The sequence below is a fragment of the Pelodiscus sinensis genome, chromosome 7, assembly GCF_052426305.1.
Source record: "Pelodiscus sinensis isolate ZL-2025 chromosome 7, ASM5242630v1, whole genome shotgun sequence".
Classification (NCBI taxonomy): domain Eukaryota; kingdom Metazoa; phylum Chordata; order Testudines; family Trionychidae; genus Pelodiscus; species Pelodiscus sinensis.
The window spans coordinates 55349484-55369109 of record NC_143058.1 but is presented as its reverse complement, the minus strand read 5'-3'; the positions used below and the strand labels follow the sequence as shown (position 1 = coordinate 55369109).

Here is a 19626-nt window from a genome sequence, read left to right as displayed (position 1 = left end):
TAATCATTTTTGAGAAGCAGGATTATTTTATAAATCAGAATTATCTTTTGAAATGACATTAAATATGTTCTGGGCAGTAATACATGTTTCATAATATTTGTTGTATGTAAAATAGCATTTAATATTATCTGTAATACACAATAATGTTTCATTAGAAGGGGAGACATGTAAGCATTACTCATTGAATTACATTATTTGTACTTTAACCTCTGCAGAAAGCATAAATCACAACAAAAATGTCTGTATCCAAAGAACATGCAATCCCTGGGAGACCTAGAGAGGAAAAAGTGCTGCCCTGGCTAAGCTGATCATGTGACTGCTTAACAGCAGAAGATGATCAAATAGGACCACTGGATTGTGAACTTCAGTAATAAATGGTGAATGAACACATCCAGTTAAAGGGCCAACATATTTTTCAATTGTTTCCCCCATCCCAACACTATTGTTTTAATCTTGTTCAGACTCCGCTTCAATCAGCTAACCATCATCCATTCCCCAATAATGAGTAAACACCAGAGGAGGCAATCAGGAGCCCTGCCACCATCAGATGAAATAGACACAGGGAAATGAGAGTAAGAAATATAACCAAAACACTGTAGCCCAGTCCTCTTGATTATGTCTCTTAAGGGCCCATTATATGTACAAAAGGCAGAGAGAAAGAGAGTCTTACAGAACTCCATGAGATAGACCCTTGATGCAGAGAAATAACTGACGAAAACTACCTTCTGGGATGCCTCTAAGAGGTAAAAACTCAGGGCTGGTCTACACTAGAAAGTTAGATCCAGCAGTGTCTCTCCAGGATAGGAAAAACTGACACCCCTGAGCGATGCAGCTGCTCTGACCTAAGTGCCCATGTAGCTAATACAAGATTGAGGGAAGAATTCTCTTAGAAGATGCATCTATTACAGTGATGGGAAGGGTTTCTCATATGGCTCTAATAAGCATTTACAATGAAGTGCTATAGTTGTGCATCTATAGTGCTATATCTGGGCTGCTGTAGTGTTTTACGTGCAGACACAACTTAAACTGATAAAAGGCTGTCCCCTTTTCAAGCAGATCATCATCACCACAGAGGGTATGTCTAGACTACATGACTCTGCCGACCAAGGCATGTAAATTAGACATACTGACATAGTCAATGAAGTGAGGATTTAAATATCCCCCGCTTCATTAGAATAAAAATGGCTGCCGCATTGTGCAGGCTTAGCTGTTTGTTGGCGCGAAGTGGCAGTCAAGACGGGGACTGGTTGGCAAGGAAAGTCTTTGCTGACTGATCCTGTAAACCTCGTTGCACGAGGCATAAGAGATCAGTTGGCAAAGGCTTTCCTTGCCGACCGATCCCCATCTTGACTGCCGCTTCGCGCCAACAAACAGCTGAGCTGGCACAATGCGGCGGCCATTTTTATTCTAATGAAGAGGGGGATATTTAAATCCCTGCTTCATTGACTATGTCGGTATGCTTAATTTACATGCCTCGGTGGGCAGAGGCATGTAGTCTAGACATACCCAGTGTGTCTAGATTTACCAATATGAGCGAGAGAGGATAAGTTATCAAACCCACTAGATCAGTCTTTGTGATAAACTCAGACCTGCATCCACTTTGGAAATCTAAGGCATCTAGATACTTGACCAGCAGTAGCGAGGACATACTCTCGTGATTCTAATAGCTTTTCAGTCATTTGGTGGCCACCACTGCAGAGAGGTAGCATAGTCCTGAGCTCAGCTAAATGACCCCCTGGTTGAACTTTCTGTTTTTCAATCTGACTGACTTGTTTTTCATTATTAGTTTGACTGCACAAACTGAGTTTAAAGCAGCACAGACCCAATGAGACAATGGAAAATGTACATGTATTTGAGTAGATAGAGATCTCTATCTAAATGTGATTGATTTCAGTAGAACTAAAGGCAAGTGTCTTTTTACACTAATAAGAGAAAGAAGAATAGCCACAGATTCTGCATGCTGTACAAGATTAACTAAAGTGAGACTTTAGAATGTACACCAGCTGCTACTGCTGTAATTTGTGAAATGGGAAAGTTTCAACATCTTCCAAGAAATTTTAAATCCAAGAGATTATAGTATATGGAAAGATTAATTTTATTTATGTCTGAAGTGTGGTATAAAACAGAAGAATGAAAATGTTTTAGTAAAGCAGAAGGAATATACCAGAGATGTGACTGAGCTGCAAAATTCAGATCTGTGTGTGTATGTTTGGATCTTGAATGTTCCTAAATGGTTGGGTTCAGGGTGACAGTAGAAAGGGCATAATTATGAAATCTGGATCAAAATTAAAGTTGGATTTGGAAAGATACCCAAAAATTCAAAGAATTTAATTTGAGCCCATCATTTTTTTTTTGACAGTTATTTTGACTAATAACAAGTAGCAGCTACTTGGTGCTTTTTTGTTATCACTTGTTTCTTATTCACTTCTTATGCCTTCAGTTTTTGTCTAACCACACAGAGCCTTCTAGAAAGATATACTAAGTCCATTCATTAGAAATCACTTAGAAATTACCCACTTATATCAGCGGGGTTATAGTCTCTTGAATATATATTCTCTTAGGGTTTGTCTACACTACAGCGCTAATTCGAACTAACTTAGTTCAAATTAGTTAATTCGAACTAAGCTAATTCGAACTAGCGCATCTAGAACTAAAAACTAGTTCGAATTAGCGTTTTGCTAATTTGAACTAGCGCGTCCACACTGATTGGACGCTGGGGGGCATTTAAGGGCATCTAAAACAGGTTCTGGCAGGGCATCAGGTCAGTAGTTGCTTTGTGTGGCTGCTGTCTGAGGCTATCTGAGGCTCGAGCTTAAAGGGACCTCCCTGGACAGCCAGTTCTCAGCTTTTCCTGCTTCCTTGCCAACCTCGCCGAGGGACAGCAAAGCGTTGGTCTCTGTGCCCGTCTGTGTCGGTGCTTCCCTTCAGGGCCACTGCTGCAGGTGGCAACATGGAGCCAGAGCTCACCCTGCACCTTCTGGTGCACTTTCTGGACTTGCTGCTGCAAGCCTGCCACCAATGGCTCGAGGCTGCCTGGCACCTCCTGGTGCACGTCAGCCCCCTGCCTCTCTGCCTGGCCGCCCTGCGGGCCATGGAGGAGCCGCGGTGGCGCCCCGGCACCGGCGTGCCCCGCCGCGTCTGGCGTCTGGACACCAGCACCGACTGGTGGGACCACATCGTCCTGGGGCGCTGGGAGGACCGACAGTGGACCCAGAACTTCAGGATGAGGAGGGACACCTTCCTGGAGCTCTGCGAGTGGCTCGCCCCTGCCCTGCGTAGAAGGGACACTCGCATGAGGCCTGCCATCCCCCTCCAGAAGCGGGTGGCCATCGCCCTATGGAAGCTCTCCACGCCGGACAGCTACCGATCCGTCGGAGTGGTGCTCATGCAGGTATGGCACTCGTCGGCCACCGAGCCGGGAGGGAGGGGGGCTGCGAGGAGGGGATGGGCTGCCCCAGGGACAAAGGGGCGGCAGGAGGAGGCGAAAGCACCCCGCACCAGAGGGGTCGGTCTGTCCTGGCCGTACTACACGCCGCCAGGGGGGTTGCTACCGGGAGTGGGGCGCGGGGCACTGCCAGGGCACGAATGCTCCCAGCCACCCGGGCGCCCCACTGATTGGCGCTTTGCCGGGTCTTTCTCCGCAGGTGGTCAAGGCCATCAACCGGGTGCTGCTCCGCAGGGTGGTCCGCCTCGCTGACCCGGACGCCGTCATCTGGGGCTTCGGCGCCCTCGGCTTCCCCAACTACGGGGGGGCCATCGACGGGATGCACATCCCCATCCGTGCCCCGGAACACCAGGCGTCCAGGTACGTCAACCGCAAGGGGTACTTCTCCATGATCCTGCAGGCCGTGTGTGACCACCGGGGCCAGTTCACGGACATTGATGTGGGCTGGTCCGGCAAAGCACACGACGCCCGGATGTACCGCAAATCCTCCATGTGCCAGCGGCTGCAGGACGGGACCTTCTTCCCCGACCGCCACATCAGGGTCGGGGACGTGGACATGCCCGTGTGCCTGGTGGGGGATGCTGCCTACCCACTGCAGCCGTGGCTGATGAAGCCCTACACGGGGCACCTCAATCCCTCCCGCCAGGCCTTCAATGTCAGGCTGACCAGGGCCTGCATCGTGGTGGAGGGGGCCTTCGGGCGACTGAAAGCCCGCTTTCGATGCCTCCTCACCCGTCTGGATCTGGCCGAGCACAACATCCCTCCCGTGGTGGCAGCATGTTGTGTACTCCACAATTTGTGTGAGCGAAAGGGGGAGGCTTTCCTGCCAGCCTGGATGGCTGAGGCTGACCGCATGGCTGGACACTACAGTCAGCCCCGCCCCGCCGCCATCCGGGAAGCCCAGCGGGGGGCCGTCCGGATCCGGGAAGCCCTGCAGGAGAGCTTCCAGGAGGAGGAGGAGGACTGACCTCTCCCTGAATGCCCCACTGGGGCCTTCTTCCACCCTACCCCCCTTTCCCCTTTCCCCTCCCTACCTACTGTAAAATAAAGACACCTGTTTTTCAAACAAAAACGTCTGTTTATTTTACATAACTGGGGTGGGGGGAGGGAGGGAAGAGGGTAGGAGAGAGAAGGAGGAAACCTGGGACGAGGGAGCTGGAAGGGGAGGGAAGGGAGGAAGGGAAAGGAAAGCTCAGGGGTGGGAGTCCGGCTGCCTCTCCCGTCTCGCCACACTGCGGGTCCGGGGGCGTCGTTGGGAAATGGTTGTGGGGGTGGGCAGGAGGGATGGGGAGTGTGGAGGAAGCAGGGGCGGAAGCAGGAGCGGGAGCAGGAGGGGGAGCAGAGGGAGGAGGAGGAGCAGGGGGAGCAGGAGGAGCAGGAAGAGCAGCAGGAGGAGGAAATGGGAAGCGGTCGAGCAGGCTCTGGAGGTGGCCTCGCAGGGCATGGCCCTGCTCCTCCAGGGCCTCCAGACTCCTCCAGCACAGCCTCAGGTCCTCCTGGACCCAGTGGTCCTGGGTGCGGAGCTGGTGATCCATGAACCGGAGGTGCCGCCTTTGGTACTCCTCCTCATTCCTGGCTCTCCTGCTTGCCCGGGAACGGGCAGCTGCTGCAGGCGGGGTGGTGCACCCTGCAGGCCCAGGTGCTGCAGGTGTGGTGCAACAAGACCAGTGGTCAATTACCCCAGGGGCCCAGGTGCGTGAAACCCAGCTCCCCTCTGCAAGGCCAGGGCCCCTGCAGGATCCCCAGCTGCTGCTCCTTGGTGGCCAAGGCCCAGGCGCACGGTCCCGGGGCTCCCTCTCGCCCCAGCCCCCCGTACACATAAGGGGAACACGAGGGTACTCACAGGTGGACGCCTCCCCGGCCTCGGACGACACAGGCGAGCGGCTCTGTGGGGTGCCTCGGGGGTCCCGGGTCCCGGGTCCCGGGCAGGCTGGCGGCAGGCTCCTGGCTCTCAGAGCCCTCCTCCTCCTTCTCCGTCTCCTGGAGCGGGCCCTCTGCTCCGGGGTCTATCACGTCCCGGGGGGCAGGGACGGCATGAGCCCCCAGGAGGCGGTCCAGGGCGTGGAAGTGGGGGCTGGCCTCTGGGTCGGCCCCTGGCTGGCAGGCCCGGGAGTAGGATTTCCGCAGGTCTTTGATTTTGCAGCGCAACTGCTCCCGGCTGCGCTGGTGGCCCCTGGCGGCCAGGCCGGCAGCCATGCGGCTGTAGACAGCCGCGTTCCTGTGGCTAGTGCGGAGATTGTGGACATTGGAGGCTTCCCCCCAAACCTCGATGAGGTTCACGATCTCTGCACTTGACCAAGCAGGCGCCCGCCTTTTGCGCCCCCGGGCAGGCTCCTGGGAGCCGCCAGGCTGGTCCTGGGGAGCAGTGGAGTGGGTGTCCTCGGGTGGGTGGCTCATGGTGTGGCAGGTGCAGGGTCTGCTGGCACGGGTGCTGGCAGCCTTGCAACTGGCACAAACTGTGTAGCCAGCCCGTGGCCCTTTAAGGGCTCCGGGGCCAGGAGGGGGGCAATAGAGTTTCCCTGGTGTTGGCCAGAGTGGCCAACAGGGAAACCTGGGAAGCATTAGCCTCCTACTAGTTCGAATTAAGGGTCTACACAGCCCTTAATTCGAACTAGCTAGTTCGAACTAGGCTTAATCCTCGTAAAATGAGGTTTACCTAGTTCGAACTAAGTGCTCCGTTAGTTCGAATTAAGTTCGAACTAACGGAGCGCTAGTGTAGCGCCTATCAAAGTTAGTTCGAACTAACGGACGTTAGTTCGAACTAACTTTGTAGTGTAGACATACCCTCAGGTATTCTAAGTTGTCATCTTGCCTTCTCTGCTGAACTCCATATAAATTGTCTCCCTGGACAATCATTACCAGCACTATATATTATTTCAGGGGTTCTCAAACTTCACTCATGCCAACATCTTCTGACAACAAAGTTACTATATGAACCTGGGGAGCAGGGTGCAGCCTGAGTCCTAGTGTTCCAAGATGAGGCAAGAGGGGTCTGCAGCCTGAGCTCTGCTACCACAAGCTGGTGTGGAATTCAGGCTTGGGCTTCAGCCCTGGGTCCCAGAAAGTCTACTTTTGGCTCTGGAGATGTCATTAAAATGGAGTCACAACCCACTTTTTGAGAACTGCTGTATTTGATTAAATACAGGTTGGACCTCCCTGGTCCAGCAACCTTGGGACATGACCGGAACCAGATGAGAGATTTTCCCAGACCAGGGAAGGCTTCAATATCTGAGATATAGGTGAGAGGATTATTCTAGGAGCGGGTGGGTGAGATTCTGTGACCTGCATTGTGCAGGGGGTCAGACTAGATGATCATAATGGTCCCTTCTGACCTTAAAGTCTATGAGTCTATGAGGTAATTTCTGGACTTCCTTACCACTGCCCCAGTCATGGCCTCACTACCGGCCTCCCAGCTAGCTTCCCCATGATGCCGGCCCCTCCATACGCAGGCTCCTGGCCCCACCACGGAAGCCTCACAGCCCATACAGCCCCATTGCTGGGCTCCCAGCCCTGTGGGGCAGCCCCCTGGTGTGGGGCAATAGCCCCGCTGCTGGGCTGCAGCTCCACTGGGCAGTGCTGCTGCCTCCCAGCTCTGCACCCCCTCCCCCAGTAGTGTTAGGCCCACAGGGCATCCCTGCTTGCGAACAGGTGAGTGCTGACAGAGAGTTTTGAGAGGGAGTTCTCCAGGTGAAGGAGAAGCAGATACAGGACTCTTGAGGGAAGTGTGTTTTGTTATTGGGGCTTTCTTACTGTGTGCTCAGCTTGTGTTTGTTTGGTGTGTGGTGGTGTGGCTTTTTTTTTCTTTCTCTGTTTGAGTGAGGCTTTAGAGAGGGAGTTCTCCAGATAGAGGAGAAGCAGATAGAGGAGTCTTGAGGGAAGTGGGTGTTGTGTTTGAGGCTTTCTTGCTGTGTGCTGAGCTTGTGTTTGTGAGTGAGGGTTGGTGTGTGTTCTTTTTTTGTTTTTTGTCTATTTATTTATTTATTTATTTATTTATTTTCCCCTGTGTTTGAGAGTGAGGCTTTTTTTTCCCACCTCCCCTCTGCCCTCCCCCTCCCCTTGATGGAGTTTGTGCTGTGATTGGCTGTGATTGGCAGGTGGAAACTGTTGGCTTCTAATTAAAGTTTGAATTCTAGAAGCCTCTGCTGATTGGCTGAGCCTTGGTAGGGGGAGGGGCTTTATAAGGCAGTGGGCAAGCGACCAAGGAGCTTGCGAACGGGTGAGTGCTAAAAGGAGTTTTGAGAGGGAGTTGGGAAGGGCGGGAGGTTTTCTTGCCTTTCTTTTTAAATCCCTTTTCCAGGACCGCAGCGATGGTTGGTGATGGGTCTGCTGTTGTTACCTGCACAGCGTGTGCCATGTTTGTCTTCCTCCCGGAAGAAAGAACGGATTTCATCTGCACCAAGTGCAAGCTGGTCGACATTTTGGAAGAAAAAATTAGAGGACTGGAGGACCAAGTGTCAACCCTACGCTTGATCAGAGAGGATGAAGACTTCCTCGATAGAAGGCAGCATTTAATCCTTCAAGCACAGCAGGCAGAAGAGCCAGAGAGGGCAGTACGTGACCAAGAAGAGAACTGGCAGCATGTAACTTCTAGAAGGGGAAAAAGGCCAGCACGGGAATCCCCCAATGCTATAGAGGTAAGCAATAGCTTTCAAGCTCTCTCCACAGGCTCTGCAGTGCTGAAAGCTCTGGAAGGGACCTCACAAGGAAGAAACCAGAAGGGAACACCATCTACTGGAAGACATGGGATGCGTAGTCCTATGGATGGGGGTTCCACCGCCAACACCCCCAAAAGGAAACTACGGGTGGTGGTGGTCGGGGACTCCCTCCTAAGAGGGACTGAGCCATCCCTCTGTAGTCCGGACCTGGAATCTCGAGAGGTGTGCTGCTTACCGGGAGCTCGCATTCAGGATGTCACTGAGAGGCTTACCAAGCTGATCAAACCTTCGGATCGCTACCGCTTCCTGCTTCTCCACGTGGGAACTAATGATACGGCCAAGAATGATCTTGAGCGTGTTACTGCGGATTATGTAGCACTAGGAAGAAGGATCCAAGAATTTGGAGCACAAGTGGTATTCTCCTCCATCCTCCGTGTTGAAGGGAAAGGACTGGGCAGGGATCGTCGAATTGAGGACATAAATGCGTGGTTGCGCAGATGGTGTCGCAGAAAGGGCCTTGGTTTCTTTGACCATGGGACTCTGTTCTGGGCGCAAGGATTGTTAGGAAGAGATGGGATCCACCTAACGAAGAGAGGAAGGAGCATCTTCGCGGGCAGGCTTGCAAACCTAGTGAGGAGGGCTTTAAACTAGGTTAGTCGGGGGACGGTGACCAAAACCCTGAGGGGAGTGGGAAAGTCAGATGCTGGGAAGAAATGAAGAGAGGAAGGGGCAAGAAAGGAGAACCCATGTTTCGAATGGAGAAGATAGGATGATCAACTGGTTACCTGAAGTGTTTGTACACTAATGCGAGAAGCCTGGGCAACAAACAGGAAGAACTGGAGGCCCTGGCCCAGACCAAGAAATATGATTTAATTGGGATAAAAGAGACTTGGTGGGATGACTCGCATGACTGGAGCACTGTCATGGAAGGGTATAGACTGTTCAGGAACAACAGGCAGGGGAGAAAAGGAGGAGTTGCACTATATGTAGGAGAGCACTACGATTGCTCTGAACTCCAGTATAAAGAGCGAGAAAAACCTGTTGAGAGTCTATGGGTTAAGTTTAAAGGAGCAAACAACAGCATTGATGTTGTGGTTGGTGTTTGCTACAGGCCACCGAATCAGGTGGATGAGGTAGATGAGGCTTTCCTCGGACAACTGAGTGAAGCTTCCAGATCGCAGGCCCTGGTTCTCGTGGGGGACTTTAATCACCCTGACATCTGCTGGGAAACCTAAACGGCAGTACACAGACAATCCAGGAAGTTTTTGGAGAATGTTGGGGATAACTTCTTGACACAGGTGCTGAAGGATCCGACCAGGGGCCGTGCGCAGCTTGACCTTCTGCTCACAAACAGGGAGGAACTAATAGAGGAAGTGGAGGTAGGTGACAACCTGGGAAGCAGTGATCATGAGATGGTAGATTTCAGGATCCTGACCAAAGGAAGAAAAGAGAGTAGTAAAATACACACCTTGGACTTCAGAAAAGCAGATTTTGACTCCCTCCGAGATCTGATGGGCAGAATCCCCTTGGATGTTAACATGAAGGGGAAAGGAGTCCAGGACAGCTGGCAGTATTTTAAAGAAGCCTTATTGAAGGCACAGAAAGAAACCATCCCGACGTGTAGCAAGAGAGGCAAACATGGTAGGAGACCGGACTGGCTTACAGGGGAAATCCTTGATGAACTAAAGCACAAAAAGGAAGCTTACAAAGAGTGGAAACTTGGACAAATGACCAGGGAGAAGTTTAAAGGTATAGCTCGAGAATGCCGGGGGGTTATCAGGAAGGCAAAAGCGCAAATGGAATTGCGACTGGCTAAGGATGTGAAGGATAACAAGAAAGGTTTCTACAGGCATTTTAACAAGAAGAAGGTGATCAGAGAGAGTGTGCGGCCACTAATGGATGAAGGAGGTAACCTAGTGACAGATGATGTGGGGAAAGAACAAGTTACTCACCCTGTGTAGTAACGCTGGTTCTTCGAGATGTGCCCCGTGGGTGCTCCTCTCTAGATGTCGGGTCCGTCCCGGCGCCACTGGTCGGAAGCTTTCAGAGCCGCTTTGGCCGGTCTGCGCATGCCCCCTGCAGTGCGCGGCTTTCGCGCCTTTGATCACGAGCGCAGACCGGCCCCCCCGCCAGTTCCTCTCACCGCTCGGTCCCTGAAAGATAAATCAAAGGGAGAGACCCGGAGCAGGGAGGAGGGCGGGTCGTGGAGCACCCACGGGGCACATCTCGAAGAACCAGCGTTACTACACAGAGTGAGTAACTTGTTCTTCTTCGAGTGGCCCCGTGGGTGCTCCGCTCTAGGTGACTGTATAGCAGTAACTGGGACACCAGCGCTCCGGGTCAATTAATTATTGCCTGTAGAAGACAGGACTACAGAAGCCACCGCATGGTCTGACGCCCATTGTTGTACTACGGCATAATGTCTCATAAAGGAAGTACTTGAAGCCCAAGTAGTGGCTCTACAGATATCTGCCAGGGGAACTCCCCTGGAAAAGGCCTTAGAGGTTGCTACTGACCTAGCTGAATGTGCCCGTGGATTGGAGGGCAACGGTCTGTTACGAATAGCGTGACACCGGGTTATGCAGAGGGAGATAAGCCTAGCTATGCGTTGAGTTGAAAGCGGCTGTCCGTTGGATACCAAAAGCTTATCTGTTCGGCGCCATTGTCTGGTTCTGTCTATGTAGAAGGCAAGGGCACGTCTGACATCCAGTGTATGAAGCATGGCCTCCTTATTTGAGGCATGTGGCTTCGGATAAAAAGAAGGAAGTACAATCGGTTCGTTGATGTGGAACGATGAGGAGATCTTAGGGGTGAACGCCGGGTGCAACCGTAGCGTTACTGATTCTTTTGAAAACAATGTGAACGGGGGAGTCAACATCATCGCTCCTAACTCACTGACTCTGCGCGCTGATGTAATTGCGAGCAGGAAAGCAGTCTTCATAGTCAGCATCTGCAGTGCTACGGATGCAAGTGGTTCAAATGGGGGAAACATAAGTGTTTCAAGAACTAAGTCCAAATTCCATGACGGTGGAGGAGGTCTCCGAGGTGGACTTATATTATTTAGACCCTTGAGGAATCGCTTGGTGGTCGGATGTGAAAACAATGAGAACCCCCTGTATTGGGGAATGGAACGCACTGATGGCCGATAGATGAACACGGAGGGATGCCAGCGAGAGTTTTGAATCCCGCAAGTGCAGCATGTAATCGAGGACCTGGGGTAATGGAGCGCACAGAGGTTGGACGTTGTTTTGAAAGCACCAAGCCGAGTATCTGCGCCATTTAGCGAGGTAAGTGCGTCATGTTGAATCCTTTCTACTATGAATTAGAATGGACTTGACCTGCTGTGAGCAAAGGTTCTCATCTTGTTCGAGCCAGTCAGGAGCCACGCTGTCAGATGTAGCGTCTCCAGCTTGGGATGTAGCAGAGAACCCCGTTCTTGGGAGAGAAGGTTCTGGTGTAAAGGCAGAGGCCACGGAGGCCGTAGAGACATCCTTTGCAAGAACGGATACCAAGCTTGCCTGGGCCAGGCCGGTGCTATCAGAATCACCGTTGCTGCCTCCGTTCTGATCTTTTCTAGTGTTCTGGGAATGAGAACTATTGGAGGGAACGCGTACAGTAGTGATTTCTTCCAGCTGGTTAGTAGTGCATCGCCTAGTGATCCCTTGCCGATCCCTGCTCTGGAATAGAACAGGCGACACTTCTTGTTGGAGGCCGTTGCAAACAGATCTACCAGGGGGGTGCCCCATCTGTTGAAGACGTCCTGAATCACATCTTGCCTCATCTCCCACGCGTGGTTGACGGGAAAGCACCTGCTTAGGGAGTCGGCAATGACATTGGCTATGCCAGGTAAGTAGGATGCTGCTATGATGATATTGTTCCTTATGCACCAGTTCCAGCACCATACCGCTTCTGTGCATAGGGAATGTGACCTCGCTCTGCCTTGTCTGTTTAGGTAATACATCGCTGCCATGTTGTCCGTAAACACTCTGACTGTCTTGCCCTTCAGGTGAGTATGGAAGTGTTTGCATGCCAGGAATATTGCACACAACTCCAGTCTGTTGACATGTAGACGCCTCTCGGCGGGAGACCAGCGACCTTGTATGCGTTCATCGCCCATGTGCGCACCCCATCCGATGAGGGAGGCGTCCGACGTCAGCTGTATCGATGGGATTGGTCTGTGGAAAGGCATTCCCACGAGAATGTTTGATGCCTTGGTCCAACAGCGCAGAGACACGTGAACGTGGAGCGGAGGAGAAACTTGTTTGTGACTGTCGTGTCTTCCCTGCACATACACCGTTGACAGCCAGTGCTGCAGGTTTCTGAGGTGGAGGTGTGCATGGGGAACGACAAACGTGGCCGCAGCCATGTGGCCCAGGAGACGCAGACAGGTATGTACTGAGACTACTGGGCCCTTGCCTAGTACAATGACCAGGTCCTTTATCGCCTGGAATCTGTCCTTCGGTAAATAGGCTCTTGCCGTCTTTGAGTCGAGAACTGCCCCTATGAACTGTATGTTCTGCGTTGGAGTGGGAGTCGATTTCGACTCATTTACAATCAGTCCTAGAGAGTCGAACACTCGTCTGACCATTGTGACCATGAGGGATGTTTCTTCCTGCGATGTGTCCTTTATCAAACAGTCGTCCAGATAAGGGAATATGATGACTCGCACTCGCCGGAGGTGCGCCGCAACGACTGCGAGGGTCTTTGAGAATACCCGTGGAGCCGAAGCCAGACCGAATGGGAGGACACAGTATTGGAAATGCTCGTCCTTTATGATGAAGCGCAGGAATCGTCTGTGTGCAGAATGTATTGTTATATGAAAGTATGCATCCTGTAGGTCGAGGGCTGCGAAACAATCGTTGTTGTCCAGAGCTGGGATGATCATCGTGAGCATCGTCATTTTGAATCACTGTTTTCTGAGGTAGCGATTCAACTGGCGCAGATCCAGAATAGGTCTCCATCCCCCCGTTTTCTTTTGCGTTAGGAAATAACGTGAATAGAACCCTTTTCCTGTGAAGTCCTCTGGGACCTTCTCTATTGCCCCGATAGCTAGTAGGTGATAGGCCTCTTGTTGCAGAAGGTCCTCGTGAGAAGGGTCCCTGAAAAGGGACGGGGATGGTGGGGTGGGATGTGAATGGGATGTGAATGGGATGGTGAGACTGGATCTTATCACCTCCAACACCCATTTGTCTGATGTTACAGCAGCCCATTGATGATAATAGGGTTGCAGTCTGTGATGAAAAATGGGCTTGGCATCTCTGGCAACAATTGGAGTGTTGAGCACGCCCTCGACATGGGAGTCAAACCTGCTGTTTGGGCACCCCGGCATTGTTCACTCTAGTCGGGTGAGGACGTCTGCGCTGTGGTTTCTGCCTAGAATGACCTTTATCATAAGGACGGTTTTGTTGTCTCCGGAATTGATAGTCATACCGTTTTTGGAACGGAAAATATTGTCTGCGGCGGAAAGGTGGGACGTACATTCCGAGAGTACGTAAGGTTGTTCGCGAGTCCTTCCCTGTATGGAGTACGTCATCCGTTTTTTCCGCGAAGAGCTTAATCCTATCGAATGACAGGTCTTCCACCTTGGATTGTAACTCTCTAGGTACTGCGGCCGTTGCTAGCCATGAGGCCCTTCACATGGATACTGCCGTAGCAACTGTTCGCGCCGCTGTGTCAGCCATGTCACTGGCAATTTGCAGACCCGCTCTGGCACACGCATATCCCTCTTGAATTATCTCACGGAGGAGAACCCTATCGGCCTCGGAGATTCGTTGTGCAATTTCCGTCAATCTTGCAATGTTATCGAAGCTATGGTTGGACAAGAGAGCTGCATAATTAGCGATACGCAGGAGCAGTGTGGATGAAGAATACACCTTCCGTCCAAAGGTGTCTAGCTTTTTTGCATCCTTGTCAGCTGCTGAATTTCTGACCTGTGGGTTCTTTGCTCTCTGCAAGGCTGCGTCCACCACCAGTGAATTTGGCTGGGGGTGTGTGAACAGGAACTCTGTCCCTTTGGCTGCTATGAAGTATCTTTTCTCCGCCCTTTTACACGATGGGGTAACTGAAGCCGGCGTGTTCCAGATCTCTGCAGCTGACTCTAGAATTGCCTCGTCTAGCAGTAAGGCCGCTCTGGATTGATGCCTAGAGTGTAAGTTCTTCCACAACTTATGTTGTTTCGCTTGCACATCCGTTAGTTGAACTTCCTGTGACTGTGCCACCCTCTTGAATAGGTCTTGGAATTCACGGGCATCATCCAGTGGTGAAGGATCCCCCACGAAAACTGCGTCATCTGGGGAGGGTGATTGGACGTCCCTAGGGGAAGCTGCAGGCGTGTGCTCGCCTGTATCTGAAATTTGACCCTCCTCCGGGTCAGAGAGGACTGATATTGAGGGTGCCGTGGGAAAGGGCGGTTTCGGTGATTGAAGTCCTTGATATTCAGGGGCATGCGGTGAAGCCCGTCTATGATAGGGCTGGTGGCAACAGCAAGAGTGGGAATGGGAGTGTGATCTGCCCTTCCTTATAGGGGCATGATAACTCCTGTGAGTATGGTAATCATAATCAGGAGATGATCTCCTTGATGTATATCTGCTCTTGTGCCTGCTCCGATATGATCTGGGAGGAGAGTAGGTCGGCGAGCGAGATCTATGCGGAGAGCCACCTCTATAAGAGTAATTCGAGCAGGAGCGTGTATGACTACTATTATACACGGAGGAATAAGCCCCCCTGTCTGAGTGACATGCAGGAGGAGAAGGCTCCGGTGAGAAGTACAGTGAAGGTGACCTGGAATGGTACCTAGGTGCTGATTTCCTTGCTGTGTTAGTAGGAACAGCTGCAGGGGACTGCTGGGAAGCTGTCAGGTCTCCTGCTGTGTTGCCATGGTGATGCTCAGCGCATGCAGGCTGAGAATGCCTTGAAGGCAGAGATTGCAATCTCGGTGCCGAGGGGTGGGAGGATTGAGCAGCTCTCGGCCAGGAGTTAATGATCTCCCTCAGCACTGAGCGATTGCTCTCGCAGGGCACCGAGCTCTCACACGGCACCGGGTTAATGCTTTCCCCCGGCACGGAGCGAGTGCTCTCACATGGCACCGGGGGTGCTCCGGGGGAATTTCTCTCTTGTGGTGCCATCTGCCCTATCGGCACCGCGCTGTGAGCCGTGGTCTCCCAGTGCCGCTGTGTCTTCTCTGGAGCGGCCAGTGCTCGCTCCTGTGGAGGGGTCGGGGATGCCTTTCTCAGTGGTCCCGACCCCGTTGCTGCTTCTGACTCGTCCCGCTGCTGCGGGGACAGTTCCCTGTCAGACGGCATCGTTGGTGGCATTAGCGGCATGGCCAGCTTATCCCCCAAAGGGGTTCTGGTCCGTACATGCTCCCTATGAGTAGGGGCGCACGGCTTTGCTGGTTCTGCCACAGACCGGGGAAGCGTTTTAGATGCTGGTCTCGCCTCGGACTTGTCCTGGCTCACCTGCGGCAGGGGGACAGCGGGGAGCGAGTGGGCGGTAGACGCCTTTTTCTTTTTTGTTTTAGGCACCCCTGGGGATAGTGCCCTTCTCTTTGGAGCAGCTGTTTGCTCCTGTGTAGTTTGTGCCGGCTGAAGAGCCTTGTCGCAAAGGAGGAGCTTGAGCCGGAGATCCCTGTCTCTGCGCGCCTGCGGGGTTAACTTCAGGCAATGGACGCATTTTTGGGGTACATGGGACTCCCCCAAACAACTGACACATACTGTGTGTCCGTTTGAGGTTGGCATAGCCTCTTTGCACTGGGAGCACCTTTTGAATCCTGGTGTCCCAGGCATGATTCAGTTACCTAGGCAAACTGCCGCACTGGCAGAAATTGCCTAGAAAAACGTCTTTCTTTCTTTTTTTTTTTTTTACTAACTAACTAATTAACAGGTAACTAACTATCTAATAAAAACTAACTAATTTACAATGTCTTTCTGACAGGATTTGCTCTGAGGAGATCACGGAGCTCCGCCAGCAACCTGGGGCGGCTGAGAGGAACTGGCGGGGGGGCCGGTCTGCGCTCGTGATCAAAGGCGCGAAAGCCGCGCGCTGCAGGGGGCATGCGCAGACCGGCCGAAGACAGCTCTGAAAGCTTCCGACCAGCGGCGCCGGGACGGACCCGACACCTAGAGTGGAGCACCCACGGGGCCACTTGAAGAAGAAGCTGAAGTACTCAATGCTTTCTTTGCCTCTGAATTCACGAACAAGGTCGGCTCCTGGACTTCTGCACCAAGTGACGCAAGATGGGATGAAGATGGACAGCCCGTGGTGGGTAAAGAATAGGTTAGGAACTATTTAGAAAAGCTAAATGTACATAAATCCATGGGTCCGGACTTAGTGCATCCGAGGGTACTGAGGGAGTTGGCAAATGTCATTGTGGAGCCTTTGGCTATTATCTTTGAAAAGTCGTGGAGATCGGGACAAATCCTGGATGACTGGTAAAAGGCAAATGTAGTGCCCATCTTCAAAAAAGGGAAGAAGGATGATCCAGGGAACTATAGGCCGGTCAGTCTTATCTCGGTTCCTGGAAAAATCATGGAAGGGATCCTTAAGGAATCCATATTGAGGCACTTGGATGACAGGAAAGTGATTAGGAATAGTCAGCATGGATTCACAAAGGGCAAGTCGTGCCTGACCAATCTGATTAGCTTCTGATGAGGTAACTGGCTCGGTGGACATGGGGAAGTCAGTGGATGTTATATATCTTGACTTTAGCAAGGCTTTTGATACTGTCTCCCACAATATTCTTGCCAGCAAGTTAAGGGATTGTGGATTGGATAAATGGATGGTAACATGGATAGAAAGATGGCTAGAAGGCCGGGCCCAGCGGGTAGTGATCAATGGCTCAATGTCAGGATGGTGGTCAGTTTCTAGCGGAGTGCCCCAAGGTTCGGTTCTAGGGCTGGTTTTGTTCAATATCTTTATTAATGATCTGGATGAGCGGATGGATTGCACCCTCAGCAAGTTTGCGGATGACACTAAGCTGGGGGGAGAGGTAGATACGCTTAATGGCAGAGATAGGGTACAAAATGACTTAGACAAATTGGAGGATTGGGCCACAAGAAATCTGATGAGGTTCAACAAGGACAAGTGTAGATTCCTGCACTTGGGACGGAAGAATCCCATGCATAGTTACAAGCTGGGGACCAACCAGTTAAGTAGTAGTTCTTCAGAAAGGGACCTGGGGGTTACAGTGGATGAGAAGCTAGATATGAGTCAACAGTGTGCCCTTGTAGCCAAGAAGGCTCCTGGCATATTAGGTTGCATTAAGAGGAGCATTGCCAGCAGATCCAGAGATGTCATCATTCCCCTTTATTCGGCTTTGGTGAGGCCGCATCTGGAGTATTGTGTCCAGTTCTGGGCCCCCCACTACAAAAAAGATGTGGACGCATTGGAGAGGGTCCAGCGGAGGGCAACCAAAATGATTACGGGGCTGGAGCATATGACTTATGAGGAGAGGCTGAGGGACTTGGGTCTGTTTAGTCTACAGAAGCGAAGAGTGAGGGGGGATTTGATAGCAGCCTTCAACTTCCTGAAGGGAGGTTCCAAAGAGGATGGAGAGAGGCTGTTCTCAGTAGTGACAGATGGCAGAACAAGGAGCAATGGTCTCAAGTTGTGGTGGGAGAGGTCCAGGTTGGATATTAGGAAAAACTATTTCACTAGGAGGGTGGTGAAACACTGGAATGGAACACCTAGGGAAGTAGTGGAGTCTCCATCCTTAGAGATGTTTAAGTCTCGGCTTGACAAAGCCCTGGCTGGGTTGATTTAGTGGAATTGGTCCTGCCTAGAGCAGGGGGCTGGACTTGATGACCTTCTGAGGTCTCTTCCAGTTCTATGATTCTATGATCCCCGTTACTAGGCTCCAGCCCCATTGCAGACCACGAATGTTACCTGACCAGAGAGTCCTGGTCTAGAGAGGTTCAATCTATACACACTTACTGAAACTCAGAAAATCTGTGTTTATAATGTGAATGAGTATAAACATGCTGGCTCTACATACATGTCGGCTACGTCTAGACTGGCCACATAAGACGGAATAGGCATGCAAAGCAGGCAAGTCAGAATAGGGAAATCCGCAGGGGATTTAAATATCCCCCGCGGGATTTAAAGGGCGTCTAGACTGGCGCGATCCTCCGGAATAAAGCCCTTTTCTGGAGGATCTCTTATTCCTACTTGCAAGCAGATCCCTATTCTGACTTGTAAGTAGGAATAAGAGATCCTCCGGAAAAGGGCTTTATCACGGAGGATCGCGCCAGTCTAGACGCCCTTTTCCGGCTTTTCCCCAAGCTGGAAAAAAAGCGGCGGCCATGTTTATTTAAATCCCGCGGGGGATATTTAAATCCCCCGCGGATTTCCCTATTCTGACTTGCCTGCTTTGCATGCCTATTCCGTCTTATGTGGCCAGTCTAGAGGTAGCCGTCTACTACACAGAATAAACAAAATTTCAGTTGTAGCTCATATTCCCCATTACTGTTGTATTCCTCAGAACATTAGGTATTTGGCTTTACTCAATTTCTTGGAGCAGATTGTGTTTTTCTTCTTCTTAATTCTTTTCAAATCTTCACTGATTTCTTACATAGGCTTGTGGCTCTAAAGACCACCCATGACTTTTCAAAGATGCACAAACTTGGTTATCATGCACTCTTTCATATTTCTTTTCATTTTAAAAATAAGTAAGCAACTTACTGATCTTAATCAAGAACTAATTATTTAGATCTTTTAATACAAAAGCCGAATGTCAAGAATTTTGCCTCTGCAATTCAAGTGTAAATTGAAAGCAAAAAAAGCGCCACCATTTTTTCAACACCCCTTCCTCATTTTCCTATGCTAGAAAGCAAGGTGTCTCGCACTGAGTCAAAAGGTCATTCAAGAGAAACTAATGTAACCGCCACCAGGCAGATTTGAACTTGGGACCTCTGGAGCTTCGTATAGGAGCCTCTACCCTTTAAGCCAAAAGCCAGCTGGCGCTCAGCCTATGCTGTAGAGGTCTCTTTTTGTTATCTGTTGCGGTGGTTTAGGTGCCACTGGATGGGACAATGAACCACACTAGCCGTATGTCTAGACTGCATCCCTCTGTTGGCAGAGGGAGGCAGATTAGGCAGGTCAACATTGCAAATGAGGCAGGGATTTAAATATCCCTTATGCCTCCTGCAAGGAGGTTTATAGGATCTGTCGAAAAAGGCTTTCTTTCTCGACAGATCCCCTCTAGATTGCCACTTTTTGCCGACAGAGTGCTGCGTCGGCAAAATGCGGTGGCCATTTGTATGCAAATTAGGCACGGGATATTTAAATCCCTGCCTCATTTGCAATGTCGACCTGCCTAATCTGGACGCAATCTAGATATACCCAAGGTGTGTGGGTTACACTAACATCACTAACTCCAAGACAGAAACATCTTTCCCATTTTCAAATTCCAGATATGTTTAGGTAGAAGAGGTTGATGGATAATATTTTCCTGAAGAGACAATTTTATAAGCCACAGTCCAATGATGAAAATGTGAGGGGGAAAGAGGGAGAGGAATAAATGAACAATGG

At 51.1% G+C, this 19626-nt stretch overlaps 1 protein-coding gene across 15 annotated transcripts in view; it reads right to left on the bottom strand.

The window, feature by feature from the left end:
- The window catches only part of GULP1 (GULP PTB domain containing engulfment adaptor 1), a 372795-nt gene that overhangs the window by 8406 nt on the left and 344763 nt on the right, over positions 1-19626 (bottom strand). The gene's annotated exons all lie outside the window — the stretch shown is intronic.